Source organism: Schistocerca americana, chromosome X, assembly GCF_021461395.2.
Source record: "Schistocerca americana isolate TAMUIC-IGC-003095 chromosome X, iqSchAmer2.1, whole genome shotgun sequence".
NCBI classification, from domain to species: domain Eukaryota; kingdom Metazoa; phylum Arthropoda; class Insecta; order Orthoptera; family Acrididae; genus Schistocerca; species Schistocerca americana.
In genome coordinates this window covers 435,466,387-435,482,933 of record NC_060130.1, presented here as the reverse complement: position 1 = coordinate 435,482,933, position 16,547 = coordinate 435,466,387, and positions in this window count along the sequence as shown.

The following is a 16,547-nucleotide window of genomic DNA, read 5'->3' as shown; positions in this document are numbered from 1 at the left end:
ATAGAACATTACGCCAGTAAATGTGATTATGATTGCAAACTGACTGAAATCACATATGCAAAGGAACGGTCTTTTTCATATGATTAGCAAGGTTGCTAGGCGTAACGCAAATATCATTCAATGTGAAGAACTCAGACAATGTGGAAACGTGAAAGCATATGACGTAAGGTTTTGTCTATATCTATTGATGCGATAATCAGCATACGAGTCTGCGAGAACGGGGCAAAATAGTCCGTCTCCAGGATATGTTTTGGTCATACTGTAACAAAAAAATGGTTCAAATGGCTCTGAGCACTATGGGACCTAACTGCTGTGGTCATCAGTCCCCTAGAACTTAGAACTACTTAAACCTAACTAACCTAAGGACATCACACACATCCATGACCGAGGCAGGATTCGAACCTGCGACCGCAGCGGTTGCGCGGTTCCAGACTTAACTTACACGTGGAGTATTGCTAGGACAGTGATGAGCGTGTAGAACAAATGGAGAGAAAAAGAGAGCATACTGGATGACGCGAGGCATGTACAAAACCAGCTACTCCTCACACGAGGGTGTGCGGAGCGTCTAAACTATTGTCTGGGACGAGTCGGACTTCGTCCTAGCGTGCGGTGATACCCCATCCCCTGTCGCAGTTACCGCAATCCTGCAGTCTGTATTGCTGAACAGTATATCGGACCGTTGTCTCGTATGATCGTTTGGAGAGCCTTCGGGTACAGCATTCAATCTTGACTCCCACATATTGATTGCACACTGAACGACAGGCTGTACATTAGCTAGTTTTTACAGCGCGAAGTACTTGCCCTCCTTCAAGCAACTCCACACACCGTTTTTCAGCAAGACAAAGCCCCACCAAGTGTACTGGAGAATGTGTAAACAGTCTTTGAAGAATGACAGATACAGGTACAGCACGGTCGCCTGACGGGTGGTCTATATTATGGATGACTGTCAATGTAGCCGTCACAATACTGAAGCAACCACTGTCGGTGCTTTATTGACTTGCACAAAAACTGCATGAAAGGAGATTACGAAGTAACATATCCGGGCCCTCTATGGTTTCATATTAAGTCTTTTAGATGCTCTAATTTTAGTACTTTGGGTCTTCACACCATACTGAATTTCGACAACCAGAAATCATGTGCTGTTCCATAATTATTCTTGTTGTGTATTATCATACACCTAACACGTGGTGCAAAGTTAATTTTATCGCATGTCCGCCCTAGTGCTACAATTTGCACTATCATCACTACATAATATTCTGACTGACGTAGTAATTAATAAGTTCGACATTTTCATCAAATACAATATAATAATTGAGAAAATAGTGACTTAGGTGACGTGATATAGCTATTATCAAGTCTGACGTACCACATTTCTAATAATCATATCTGTACCACATACACTGTGTGATCAAAAGTATCCGGACCTGGCTAGAAATTACTTACACGTTCGTGGCGCCCTCCATCGCTAACGCTAGAATTCAGTATGGTATTGGCCCACCCTTAGCCTTAGCTTCCACTCTCGCAGGCATACGTTCTTTCAGGTTCTGGTAGGTTTCTTGGGGAATGGCAGCACATTCTTCACGGAGTCTGCACTGAGGAGAGGCATCGATGTCCGTCGGTGAGGCCTGGCACGAAGTTGGCGTTCCCAAACATCCCAGAGGTGTTCTATAGGATTCAGGTCAGTACTCTGTGCAGGCAAGTCCATTACATGGATGTTTTTGTCGTGTAACCACTCCGCCACAGGCCGTGCATTATGAACAGTGGCTCGAATGTGTTGAAATATGAAATCACCATCCGTTAATTGCTCTTCAACAGTGGGAAGTAAGAAGGTACTTAAAACATCAATGTAGGCCTGCGCTGTAATAATGCCACGGAAAACAACAAGGGGTGCAAGCCCCCTCCATGAAAATCACGACCACACCATAACACCAGCGCCTCCGAATTTTACTGTTGGCACTACACATGCTGGCAGATGACGTTCACCGGGCATTCGCTATACCCACACCCTGATATCGGATCACCACATTCTGTACAACGATTCGTTACTCCACACAACCTTTTTCCATTGTTCAATCGTCCAATGTTTACACTCCTTACACCAAGCGATGCGTCGTTTGGCATTTCTGTGTGGCTTATGAGCAGCCGTTCGACCATGAATTCCAAGTATTCGTACCTCCCGCCTAACTCTCATAGTACTTGCAGTGGATCCTGATGCAGTTTGGAATCCCTGTGTGATGGCCTGGAGAAATGTCTGCCCATTACACGTTACGACCCTCTTCAACTGACTGCGTTCTGTCAGTCAACAGACGAGGTCGGCCTGTACGCTTTTGTACTGTACGTGTCCCTTCATATTTCCTATTCACTATCACATCGGAAACAGTGGATCTAGGGATGTTTAGGAGTGTGGAAATCTCGCGTACAGACGTATGACACAAGTGACATCCAATCAGCTGACCACGTTCGAACTCCTTGAGTTCCGCGGAGCGGCCCATTCTGCTGTTTCACGATGTCTAATGACTACTGAGGTCGCTGATATGGAGTACCTGGCAGTAGGTGGCAGCACAATGCACCTAATATGAAAAATGTAGGTTTTTGGGGGTGTCCGGATACTTCGGATCACATAGTGTATATACAATCTACAGAACCCCCTTCTCAAGAAGACGACCGGTTACAAGTATCTAGCAGGTGAAAACGCCACGTTGAAGCAAATAACCGTGCTCAGTGCCTCAGTAGTAGCATCTGACAGAGATGAGGTTCCGACGGAAACACTAACAGGTACACAGAATATGGAATCTGCATATTCCACTGCGGTGACAACTGCAGAATTTGGTGGAGTGGGAAATTTGTCTAATAGTTCATAGAGGTGTAAGTGAAATTTGTAGAGAATACAGTGATAAAGTACTCTCATAATCATAAACATAATGTTGATAAGGGCGTAAAATGAGTATACTGGTAAATTATAATATAATTTTCTATTTTATTGTTGTTGCAAAATCTAAGGAGACGTAGGAAATCTAGTGCTACGTGCAAGCAATGTAACTTCAGTTCGGTATGATCATTTACTCCTGTACAAAAATCTCGATGGGACAAATCGTAAGAAGGAAGTTATTTTGTGAAAGCCAAATATCGATAATTTCGCTTTGCCGCGTAACCAGGCTCTTCTTCGGCCCGCCACGAATTCCTTTCCTGTGCTAACCTCTTCATCTCATAACTATGTCATAACTATAGAAGCCTAAAACAAGCCATCCAGAATTTTGAATATTCCAGGTCTCCTCCACTCTGTACGCTGCAGTGGGATGGTGCAGGGCGTTACAAATCTCACGGTCTCGCAGTACGACTTCAAAGATAACAAGATGACTGTTTGTCGTACCGTTTCTACCAAAGCACCAAGATTTGATTTAACGACTCATCGCCCTCTAGGTTGTTACAGAACTCAGATTAGGGAATGAAATGCGCCGTGTCCTTTCTAAAGGAGCCATTCTGTCATTTTCCTTAATCAATTTAGGGATACGACAGAAAACATAAATCTAGATGACGAGACGAAGACATAAGCAACCTGCCAGTGTTTCAACCACTCATAGGTACCGTTTCTACTTAGAATAGACTTTCTCTGATAGTATCTTCTGTCAATCAATTTCAGTGCCCTCGTCAATGGTGAAATCCCAGAAGACTTGAGTTAGGAGTATTACGGCAAGGTGCATTCAATAAGTAACGAAACTTTGTTTTCTTCCTGAAAGCACGTTGATTCTATAAAGGACTGCAATACGCCCTGTTATTCCACACTCTTTTGGCTACGAAACCCAATTTTTCAACATAATCTCCTTTCAATGCGACGACCTTACGATACCTTACTGGGAGGGCCTGTATGCCCGCATGGTACCGCTCCACTGGTCGACGTCGGAGCCAACGTTTTGATGAGTCAATAACATTCCCATCATCCACGTACAGCTTCCCGAGGAATGCATCCTTCATTGGGCCAAACAGATGGAAGTCGGAAGGTACGAGATCCGCGCTGTTGGGTGGATGAGGAAAAACAGTCTGGTACGCAGACTTGTGTGAGGGCTTGCGTTGCCACGGAGAAGGAGAACTTCGTTTACATTTTTGTGGCGACGAACACGCTGAAATCATTTCTCCAACTTCCTGAGGTTGTCTGCGGCCGGCCGGCACTCGGGAGATCGGACGTGGTTGCGCGATCTTGTTGCGATGATGACACACGCCTCGCCCAACGACTCACTGTGCTTTTGTTCAATGCCAGGTCTAGGTAGACATTCTGCAAGCGCGTATGACTATCTGCTATGCTCCGGTTTTTCGCCAAAAGAAACTAAGGAGAGCTCTCTGCTTGGAACGCACCTCCGTTACAAACGCCGTTGTGAAGGCTATGTGTAGCACCACTACCTATAGGAACTTCACGAAACTATAGGGACGAAGGGGGAATATTCCACGGTGCTCCACAATAAATTCCGCATCTTTTCAACGAAACTGGTCGTGCTGCATTGCATATTGATCACCTTTCGCATAATTCATTTATGGCGAAGACTGACGTAGTTCTAGGGTATTACATCATCGTGTGTACAGGGTGTAACAAAAATTATTTATACCGTAACAGAGTAGTTTAGGTGAAGTTAAGACGAAGGAATTGCTATGGAACACTTATGGTCTAACAAGCCGGGAAATAACCTCATATTGGTCTAGAAAAGCAAAGTAAGCTACAGCGCATGCGCGCCGCTTTATTTTGGCTAAAAGTGTTCTTGAATATTAAAAACCACTTGTTCTTGAACTTACAAAACGTAAAATAGACGTTTATGTAAATTTTGCCTCAAAACTGTGGTTTTTAACAATATAAAATAGTTTTGTTTGTCCGGCCTTCGTACTTCGAAACTACTGTGCTTCTAAAGGTTAGTATAGATCCAATTATGAAGGTAATTAATTTTTTCATAACGTTCAGAAAAGTCATTTTTCTTTCGTTACCGTGATGTGAAAGCAGAAATTAATAATGTGAACGAGAAACAGCCGACTAAACCGATGGCGTAAGGGAGAAAGACAGACAGACAGAGAGAGAGAGAGAGAGAGAGAGAGAGAGAGAGAGACAGGATATTGGAAATCTCACGTGGCGCGTATGCGCTGTAGATTAAGTGGCCTTTGTAAGCCAATGTGAGGTTATTGCCCGGATTGATAGACGGCAAGTGTCTAATATCAAACGGTTCGTCTCGCATTTCCCTACACCACTGTGGTACGTTGTAAACAGCTATCGTTACCACCCTATATAGCTCAGATGAAGAGCAGCTGTGCCCGTTAGTTTGCATGGCTTGTCCCGTATGCGAAAGAATATTTCCTCGACGAATCCTGTACACATATGCTTTTCGCGTTCTTAGTATCACGTTGAGCTAAAAATGGCAAATGGAAAAGTAAAGAGCACAGCATACATTCAAAAGAAGTTAACATCTTACTTAGAGTTGTAAGGAAACTTGATACGAGGTGCATATTTCAGTGCTAGTGATTTAACTGTTCCGTCATGATCATTGAAAAATCGGCCGTGTTCTTTTCAAAGGAACGTACAACACCCTTCTTTATACACAACACTACAGAAGTCATGTCAGCTGTTATTTAACAAAACGTATGAACGTTAATTTAATATAGGCAGTCCCCCATAGTCAACTGTGGTAAAGTATTCACTAAAACACACACACACACACACACACACACGTACGAAAGTAAGCGTACGCGCAGACACTCACAGATATACTGACTGGCAAAAGAAGTAAATGAGCGAGAAGGGAACGAGTAAACGAAATGCAACTTCACAGTTTTACAGGGTATGGAATGGTATTTCAATGATCACAAAATGTAGGCAGTCTAACTTCTCCAACACGTATTTTCGACGAAAAAACCAAGACGGACTGCAGATGGTTTCTGTTAGTCACACAAATCTGTAATTGTGTGTTGTAGGCATCTAAAATCAAGGCCGCCAGTTCCATTCAAATATACTTTAACTAACTACCTTATTAACTTTTCCATGAAAACTACTGAACCAACTTTTACGTGCAATATTGACTATATACTTTACCAGTAAATCATTCTCCCATGTTAACAGTTACATTAACGAATGTTAATGTTCTATGGTATGTACTGTGTGTATGGTTCTGAGCAGAGCAACATCGAAAGTAATCAAGGAAATTAATTGGCAGCCCCACTTTCTGTACTTACATGTCCCATAAACACAAGTACACGTAGGTGAACATACACATGCCATAATCTGCCAACAGTGAAACGTTAAATAAAAATTAATCATTTATCTCGATTATTTGTTGAGTAATTGTGTCAGAATAAAGTTACTCTTAGATGAATAATAAACTTTCTTGAAATTCAAATTCTGTTACAACATTGTGCAATAAGTTTCCACAACATTTAACTACATTTTTGCGGTTAAATCGTTTTTCAGTATAACAAATTTCTGAGAGACTTTGTTATGAAAGTGATAGTCAAAATTACAACCCTCAGAAAACAGTCAGGGTTTGTGTCAGGAACCTACCACAGGCAGTCTGACTTGACTCAGTAATAGCCTGTATGCACACGTAAATTAAGCTTTATTCATAAAAGAACACACAATAAATACTAGTCCATGTGATTTATATTGATACAGCAAAAGAGTACTCTGCCTGTGAACAACGATGCGTAGCACTACGTCAGCGTCATCGAGTATCGTGTAGTTTCAGCTTCAGCGTTTACGATGCTCAGAGATGGGTCTGGTTCTAATTAACAATTGCCACAGAAGACTGTTTACAAGTTCCACATTTTCGCTACCGGAGCCAATGACCATCCGAGGCAATATTTCCATGGAGTTATACAGATGTTAAGCTGGTGTCCAGTCCGAGATGTGTCCACTACGATGGGGTGACTACTGACTGGTGCTTCGTCCTCGCGCCTTACACCTTTTCCATTGTCTCGCTTTTGCCTCCTTAACACAAAGCGACTTTTCTCCAGCTTTTCTTATCTTACCGTTACAATTCTGTTGATTCAATACATCGAACAGTAACACATACAGTATTTTCACAGATTACATTAGATGTAGAGAAATGGTTCATACTCGGTAATAAACATAACAACAGAATATGCATAAAACAGGGGCTAAATATTATCTATAAACTACTGAAAATTATTAATGACAGAGTGTTGGTGTTACAAACCATTTCGGCATTAGAAGTATTCGAGTCAGGATAAACTAAGACTGAATGGTTGAGCGAGAATTTTCACCTCGCATCTCAGGGATGTGAATACAAAGCCCAATGCTCTGCGCCATCTCGCTCGATATGTTGCTTGCTGGGCAAATCAGTATTTTCCCCGAGACTAACGTCCCTGTGACTGAAACCGTACTATATGCACCAAATACGACTGATACGACCTTTTCATTGATTCTTTCTACGAAAAGTTACAACAGCCACAAGTCGCACTCAGGTTGTTTTATTGACCAGTTTCGCTCTTTAAATGAACAAGAGCAGCATTAGAAACTCTGGAATGTACACTGTAAAATATACAAAATGTGATAATACGAAATCTAACATTGATATTACAGAACAAATTCCATTTACAATGTGTTAACTTAGTTTAAAGTGTAGTAGTTGGCTGATTACATGGACAACGCCAGAGATTAAGTACGCTGTACTTCGGTACTGGCAACGTCCGTGGCGATGTGTATTCAAAGACAACGTAGTAATCTTTTTGAGCGAGATAAGAATATGCACTCAATGGCTAGAATCTATCTCACGAAAAACCAATGAATTTCAATTACTTCACTTCAATCGAACTATGGTAACCTACTGACATTTGTTACGGAATTCATATTGCTATAGGAAACAAAAATTTGCATTCTTAATCGCAGTTTTTATGGGCGTATGTATAGACATGCCATTCTTATGGCAAACTGCCGCCACACTAAAGGCACTTTGTTAAATGCCTTGGAGGAATTGGAATTTTTCTAGAAAAGAAGAAAAACGTGCAAAACGAATTTAATTTACATGGATTCTTCCAGTTATTTAACGAAGCGCTGTAAATAAACACCAAAGTCATAATACCTGCCGTATCATCCGAACAGAAATACTTCGAAGAACTGTATTTTTTAATATATAACTGCAAAGATATTTTTAAAGGCGTACTTTATAAAATGTATTTTAACAGTTACGGCAGCTGTTAAAGACGTATTTTTAAAATATATTTTGAAAGATATTGCAGCACAATGAAATTATATGCAGTGCACGAATGACATGCCTACATATACACCTGTAAAAGCGGCGACTTAAATTTAAAATTTTAATTTCCTGTTGCAATACGTATTTCCTGACAAATGCCAATACTTCACCATAGTCCGATGGTAGTGTAGTAAGTGAAACACAGTACATTGGCTCTTTGTGAAGCAGATTTGAACCAATGGGTATATACACCGTCCACTCACATTAATATGACCACCTGTCAAAAGCCTACACAACCGTCTTTCGCAGCGCGAATAGCTTCGAGACGTGCAGGACGAAAGTCAATGAGGTTCTGGAAGGTACCGACAGGGATATGGAGCCATGCTGACTCCAGTGCCGTGGACAGCTGTGGTAGATTTCTCTGGTGAGGATCCACGGCTCGAACAGCCCCATTGAGAAGGTCCCACAGATTCTCGACTAGTTTCAAATACAGAAATTCTGGTGGCCAGGGGAGTACGGTAGACTCTTCCTGGTGCTTTCCGAATCACACACGGACACTACGAGCTGCATGAAAAGTTGAATTGTCCTGCTGATAGATGCCATCGTGCTGTGGAAAAACAAACTACACGTACGGTGGACACTGTCCCCAAGGATATATGCATACTTCTCTTGATCCGTTGTGCCTTCCACAATAGAGATCACCTAGGTAATGCTCTCCACCCTGAACCGTTCCGACGCCTGTTTTCAGACGTTTCATGGCGTACACGCCAACGACCGTTTGTAAGATGGAGCGTAAAACGTGATTCATCTGAAAAGGCCATCTATCCCCACCCAGTGGACGTCCAGTTGCGGTACTTGTGTATAAATTCCAGCCTTCGTCGCCAATGAGCAGCAGTCGGCATGAGTGCGTGAACCTGGCGCCTGCTGCGGTGGCCCATACACAACAACATTCTCTGAATGGTCGTTGAGTAAAAATGGCTCAAATGGCTCTGAGTATTATGGGACTTAACTGCTGAGGTCATCAGTCCCCTAGAACTACTTAAACCTAACTAACCTAAGGACATCACACACATCCATGCCCGAGGCAGGATTCGAACCTGCGACCGTAGCAGTCGCGCGGTTCCAGACTGTAGCGCCTAGAACCGCTCGGCCACCCCGGCCGGCGGTCGTTGAGTAGAAACTGTTGCCAGCTCCTCGGTTTATCTGGGCGATCAGTTGTTCAACAGTTGCACGTCTATTCGCCCGTACACATCTTTACAGCCGCCGGTCACCCCTGTTGTATGTGGCCCTTGGCGCTTCACAGTTACCTTGACTCTAGGTTTAGGCAGCGCCATTTTGCCATGCACGGTATACTTTCACCACAGCAGGACACAAACATTTTACAACCTTAGCCATTTCGGAAGTACTTCCACCCTTGGTTTGAAAGACAATGACCATGCCCTTTAGGTTCAAAAATGGTTCAAATGTCTCTGAGCACTATGGGCCTCAATTTCTGAGGTCATCAGTCCCCTAGAACTTTGAACTACTTAAACCTAACTAACCTAAGGACATCACACACATCCATGCCCGAGGCAGGATTTGAGCCTGCGACCGTAGCGGTCGCGCGGTTCCAGACTGTAGCGCCTAGAACCGCTCGGTCACTCCGGCCGGCTGCCCTTTTGGGCGTCAGGTAAATCGCTCAGTTTTCTCATTGCGACAACGACCGCATATTTTTTTCCTGACTCTAGTTTTGTGTAGTATTAACTCTGGTGGGTTTCGCCTAACTTCGTGAGGTAAGTTGCGTCCAGGTGCATCTCGGATTTGGGTTATCTTCACGTCTGCACATTCGGTTAGACGTCGTGCACATCTGGGGGCATCTCCATTCAAAGATTCAGGGGTGCTACTGGTCGGTTATAGAGATCCCTTGCGTCGCTGGGTCTTTCCAATTGATTGACGAGTGGGTTTTATGCAGGACATGATGAGTTGTTGAGTTGTAGAAGTGAGTTGCGGGCTCACGAAATCTATCGATGACACATAATTCTTCCGCCGCTTCATAAAGGTAATGTGCTGGGAAGTTTTACGAGACGTGGAAGGGACATCGTAAGGCCTTGTTTTGTATTTGTTGCAACTTCTGTATGTGACAGCCGGCTGCGTTACCCCATAAAGGATAAGTCCATAACTGGACAAATGCATGCCCTGTAGAGTCTCAGTCCACGATCGATGGGTAGTGAAGATGAGAGGCTGAGCGCTGTGTTCAGTGCTCCCAACCTCTGCTACACCTTCTTCCAAACTCCTTCCACATGAAGCCTCCACTTAAGTCGCCCGTCAATGGTGACTCCTAGGTATTTCGCCGAGGTCATCTAGCGGATATCTTCGCCAAAAAGTCAGACCATATTTAGTTGGAGCAATGGCCTCTCCCTAAAGAGTAGAGCGCGGTTTTTGTTTGTGTTGAATCCAATACGATTTATCGCGTCCCAGCGCTCCAGTTCTTAACGTTTCTTCATCTACATCTACATCTACAGCCATACTCCGCAAGCCACCTGACGGTGTGTGGCGGAGGGTACCTTGAGTACCTCTATCGGCTCTCGCTTCTATTCCAGTCTCGTATTGTTCATGGAAAGAAGGATTGTCGGTATGCCTCTGTGTGGGCTCTAATCTCTCTGATTTTATCCTCATGGTCTCTTCGCGAGATATACGTAGGAGGGAGCAATATACTGCTTGACTCTTCGGTGAAGGTATGTTCTCGAAACTTTGACAAAAGCCCGTACCGAGCTACTGAGCGTCTCTCCTGCAGAGTCTTCCACTGGAGTTTATCTATCATCTCCGTAACGCTTTCGCGATTACTAAGTAATCCTGTAACGAAGCGCGCTGCTCTCCGTTGGATCTTCTCTATATCTTCTATCAACCCTATCTGGTACGGATCCCACACTGCTGAGCAGTGTTCAAGCAGTGGGCGAACAAGCGTACTGTAACCTACTTCCTTTGTTTTCGGATTACATTTCCTTAGTATTCTTCCAATGAATCTCAGTCTGGCATCTGCTTTACCGACGATCAACATTATATGATCATTCCATTTTAAATCACTCCTAATGCGTACTCCCAGATAATTTATGGTATTAACTGCTTCCAGTTGCTGACCTGCTATTCTGTAGTTAATGATAAAGGATCTATCTATCTGTGTATTCGCAGCACATTACACTTGTCTACATTGAGATTCAATTGCCATTCCCTGCACCATGCGTCAATTCGCTGCAGATCCTCCTGCATTTCAGTACAATTTTCCATTGTTACAACCTCTCGATACTCCACAGCATCATCTGCAAAAAGCCTCAGTGAACTTCCGATGTCATCCACCAGGTCATTTATGTATATTGTGAATAGCAACGGTCCTATGACACTCCCCTGCGGCACACCTGAAATCACTCTTACTTCGGAAGACTTCTCTCCATTGAGAATTACAAGCTGCGTCCTGTTATCTAGGAACTCCTCAATCAAATCACACAATTGGTCTGATAGTCCATATGCTCTTACTTTGTTTATTAAACGACTGTGGGGAACTGTATCGAGCGCCTTGCGGAAGTCAAGAAACACGGCATAATTCACAGTCTACAAGACCGTTGCATCATCTATAACATTCTTATTTTAATTCTTCAGGTAAAATATGCGATGTAGAGCCTAAAACGAACGTAAGGGAAAATACGTTATGTATTGACAAACAAATAAGAATAAGAAATAAATATTTAGAAAAAACATTAGTTCCTTGAACGTACCACACTATCTATGACAGAAACTGAAACAAAAAGCCTGTACAGCGTCGAAAATTTTTTTTTGTTCTTTGAAGCGTCCATATGTCTATTTCCGTTACAGTCAGTAGCTGCAAGCGGAGGTCTGCTTATGAAAAGGAAGAAGCAAGTCAGAAATATTTGCTTTTAGTTAACAGCGCATGATAGGAAAATGATTATTCAAAGTAGTAAAATATTCGTAGTGAAGCATACCATGTAAGCTGAACTCGAAGTCAATAGTAAAACATAAAATATGTGTACAACATCATTACACTGGATAATTTGTCCAAACAGTGAAGATATATGTACACTGGGTAACGCATGACCCCCACGTACTCATAGTTACAGCAACTCTGACCGTTGTGTTTACATGTAAAGGTCACGTTAATAGTTACAGAAAGTGCCGATAGCTGGTTCTTTGGTCCATAAGCGAAAAGCGCGAGAAAAAAGTTTCCGTTTCCTTCTTTTGCTTTTTTCAAAACAGAAAGTAATTAAATTACTTTTAATGCATATTGCAAAGGATAAAGAATAAATTTTTTATAAGTTTACATTTGAAATTCGTGAGCTTCTTGTCGGATCTCAGATTCTTCATAAGCGTGACTATTTGTGCCAAAAATCTAGCGTGCTCTAGATTTTCCTTGAGTTCTTCTGTGGGAATTTGTGTAGGTACTTTCTTGAGCACAGCTTTGATTGGCTTGGGGTGCACGGTCGGGAAGGTGTTGCTCGGAATGCCGTTCTCTCCTGCCGTGGCCTGGACGTAATCTTCAGTGGAAATAACTTAAACCCTAATAACATTATCATTGACATACTGGATTGTAAACTGGGTTTTGCAGTTCGCCTTCAGCCATTTGTTCAGTTCACGGTAGCTTTCATCGTGGTCTAGCACAATCGACAGTACTTTATGTGAGGTCATCACCCATGTGGTGGCGTCTTCTTGCTCAGCTGCGGCACGTTCTTGTGTTAATGCTTCGGAGCTGTTACTTGTCTCGACTGGTGGCTCAGCGCTGTTTTTACTCTTTTAGTTGCGTGCCGTCTTCTTCCGTGGTGGTTTGGAGAAGCCTGAGTCGTCGGCCACGGTCGAAGGATGCGTTTCCCCCGCCGTCATGTTTTCTCTGCGCAGTCGTACTTTCTTCCATGCGCTCAGCAAATTATCTTGCATCTTCGTCTGAGGAGTACTGTGAATCATAGTCCATTTCCATAGCCGTATCCGTCTTCGGTGCAACGCCAGATGTGGCCGCAGACGGAATAATTTTCGACTGACAATGATCCGCGCGCTCCGTAGCGTCGTAGTGGTAGCGGCTGTTAGCTGCCTCTCCCGCCCGGGCGCTGAGTATTTCCGTTCTCGTCGATATGACTCACTCGTATCACTGTTTTTCTGCGTCCCCTCCCCCTCCCCTCCTGACACGCTTTATATACCCTCCACTGCTAGTGCTGCCACCTGCCGTCTGTGAGTGGTTATTGCACGTTGACGTCGAACATAGACGGTGCTCACATTAATGTGACTACACTGTGTATATAGCGCCTTATCTCGCTCAATAAGGTTACTACATTCTCTTTGGATACACATTGACATGGGAGTTGTAGATATTTAATCTCTGGCGCTCTCAATGTAATCAGCCAATTACTATAGTGTAAACGTAAGTTATCGAATTGTAAATGGAATATGTTCTTTAATGTCATTGCAAGTTTCTTTAATGTCACACTCTACAAATTTTACAGTGTACATTCCAGAGTTTCTGATGCTGCTCTTTGCGTGTTGCTCAGTTAAAGAATGAAACCAGTGAATAAAAAGTTTTGAATGCTACTTCTGGCTGTTGTGGATAACTAGACGTTTACATTGCCATGATTTTGATTCAGAATAGCATTAAGTATTCTCCAGCGTCGTGGAGAGTAGTGTTTCTTTCACCAATCACACTTTTTCGTATGTAGAATTCGATCATAGACAGTGACGAGCTTTTGATACAATGTAAATGTATTACACGTTTCATTCGTGTTGGAAATCACTGTCTGTCCAAGTACTGTGTGACACGTTCTTCCCACGGTGGAAGCACTATTATGCTGATTATGTCGTCCATCTACGATAATTTGTTTAAATTATCCGAACTGTGGCGGAGCGTCAACCATTGGCAGTAATTATAAAACAGTTTTATTTTCAGTAATAACCGCAAACAACTTGTACAGGAATACCGCGACGTTTATATCATATTCAGACATTTGTTCCTACAGGACGAATGGTCGTCACTACTGTATTTTAAAATAAATTTCACTATTCTTCTATTTGGGATTTTGTTTCCTTATCATTTTGACATATAGTATTGGTTACCTTTCTGATTATAAAAATGACTATTTGAAGACGATATAAACGTCGAAATAACAAATAGCTACAAAATTTGTTTTCCAGTGCTAGTGTTCGGCTGGTAAAAAGAGATGTAGTGGCATACAGTCACTGATCATCATAGTGTCTTATTTTAAATCCCATACCTCTCTCCAGTGCCCCATGTTGGAATGTTGAGAGTGATTTGTACATCAGTTGGGAACATTAAACTCGACAAGTATCCTGGTGCCATGGTAGGGCAGTTCATCCACTACACATTCAGTCACCATACTCATTCACACAACGCAGATAAACACGTGACGCACTTAGGATACAGAATGAAGGCACATCACACCGTTTTTCGAAAACGTTTCACTGAGGAAGACAGAACTGCTGTGCTTTCTCTCAATCGTTGAAAAAACACCAAAATGATAGATATCGAGTTAAGTTAAAGCAGGATAGAACATAAACTAAAAGCGCCCAACAGAGGAAAGACCACTGAACCTGATAAGACATTTATACAATTCTAAATAGACCAAGTCCCTCTTCTAACAGCAATCTGTCGCAGGTCACTCGAGGAACGAATCGTACAAAGTGATTTGAAAAATAGGTAGATAAATCCTGTTTTCTAGAAGAGTCGTCGAACAGATGTACAAAACAATAGTTCTATATCACTGACGTCAGTATGTTATAAAATTTTGGCATACTTTTTGTGCTCACGAATTATGACTACTGTGGGGTCCTAAAATCTCCTCTGTAGGAGTCAATACACAGTCTATAATGTGTAATCGCTACTCAATCTGTTTGTCCATTACATTTCAGAGGCTTGCAGCTACTGAACAACCCATTTTGATGATCTGTTAATGCAGGGTAGTATTATTTTCCATCTTCCTTTGTCACACACGCACTTGAACACTGTGGGTGCAGTGAGCAACATCTAGCGGAGAAATTTCTCCAGTTGCATGTTTCGTAACTACAAGTATAGTGTTTCGAAACTGGAGTTACTGTACAGCGTTTGTCCTTCAGTTGTATCAAGCGTTTCATTTTCTGACGCGGCCAAACTTGGCAGAAATGTCATGATTAGTTTTATGCAATTCTCACAACAGAGGTATGTTTCTATGCGACACCTCAGTTCTCTTTCTCGTGTTACAGTCTTGTCGTGTATGTAGATGCTACCGCTACTAATTTCTCATGGATGTGCACTTTTAACACCTCCAAATAAGCTGCACCATCCGCAAATTAGACTCCAACAATCATGTTGTATCCCCTCGCTTCCAATCCTAGTGTGCTGCCGCGCCTCTACCTACACATCTCATGAACCCTCCATCTGCACACCCTCCACATCCTCTCCCAAAGAAATTTCAACCGTCTCCCTCTTCCGAAACACGAACTCTGCCCTGACATATACCCATCCTACCAACTCTGAATGCATTCCACCCTACCCACCCCACCCTCTCCCAAGGGCTTCCTCCTTGTCCTCTGTCCATACCACACCTGTCCCACCCCCGTTTTCGTTTCAAATTTATTGATCCCAATACCTGATAACGCTCTCTCCTCTTCCCCATCAGCCACCCCTGTCTCGCCACCACAGCTCACCAGTCCTCAGTCATCGTCACCGCTGTCCTGTATCCCTCCGTAACACCCTTTCTTTTCAACAACAGTCTACCACCCCATGACAGGTTTTAGTGTTATTCAAGTGTTTTTAACTGTGCTGTCTGTCCACATTTTTATCACTGTTTTTAAACAATTCATGAAGACAGCATTATTTCTTAAATTTTTCCATTAACATCATCCTTTTATGAATTTTACTTCGTGGTAAGTATGTCTTATTGTTTTGTGTTTAGTATCTAAGTTGATGAATAATGGTACTGGCTGAGGAGTGGGTTGATTGTACCGGTGCCAGCTCCTCCCCAACCCCGCCCACGTGGGGCGAGGGCGGGGGGGGGGGGGGGATGAAATAACAATACATGAAAAAATTGGAGTTGCATTGTTTTTCAGTTATATTAAATAAAATAAAAATATCTTGCAATGACAAACTGTTGAGTACTCAATTTTCCTAGATTTCATTATTCTGACAAAAGAGGTGACACGTGTAAGTGATTAACACACGCATTTTAAATGCTGCATCGTTAGTATTTTGATGAAGAAAGCACCACACAAATTCCATACGACGTGCTGAGCAGGTCGTCCCAGTACCAGCGACTTCTGAATGCTGTACACGAGTAAGTTGTTTTTCTGCCATGATTCTCCAAACGCTTATTTGATAAGTGCTCACAAAACAGTCACAGC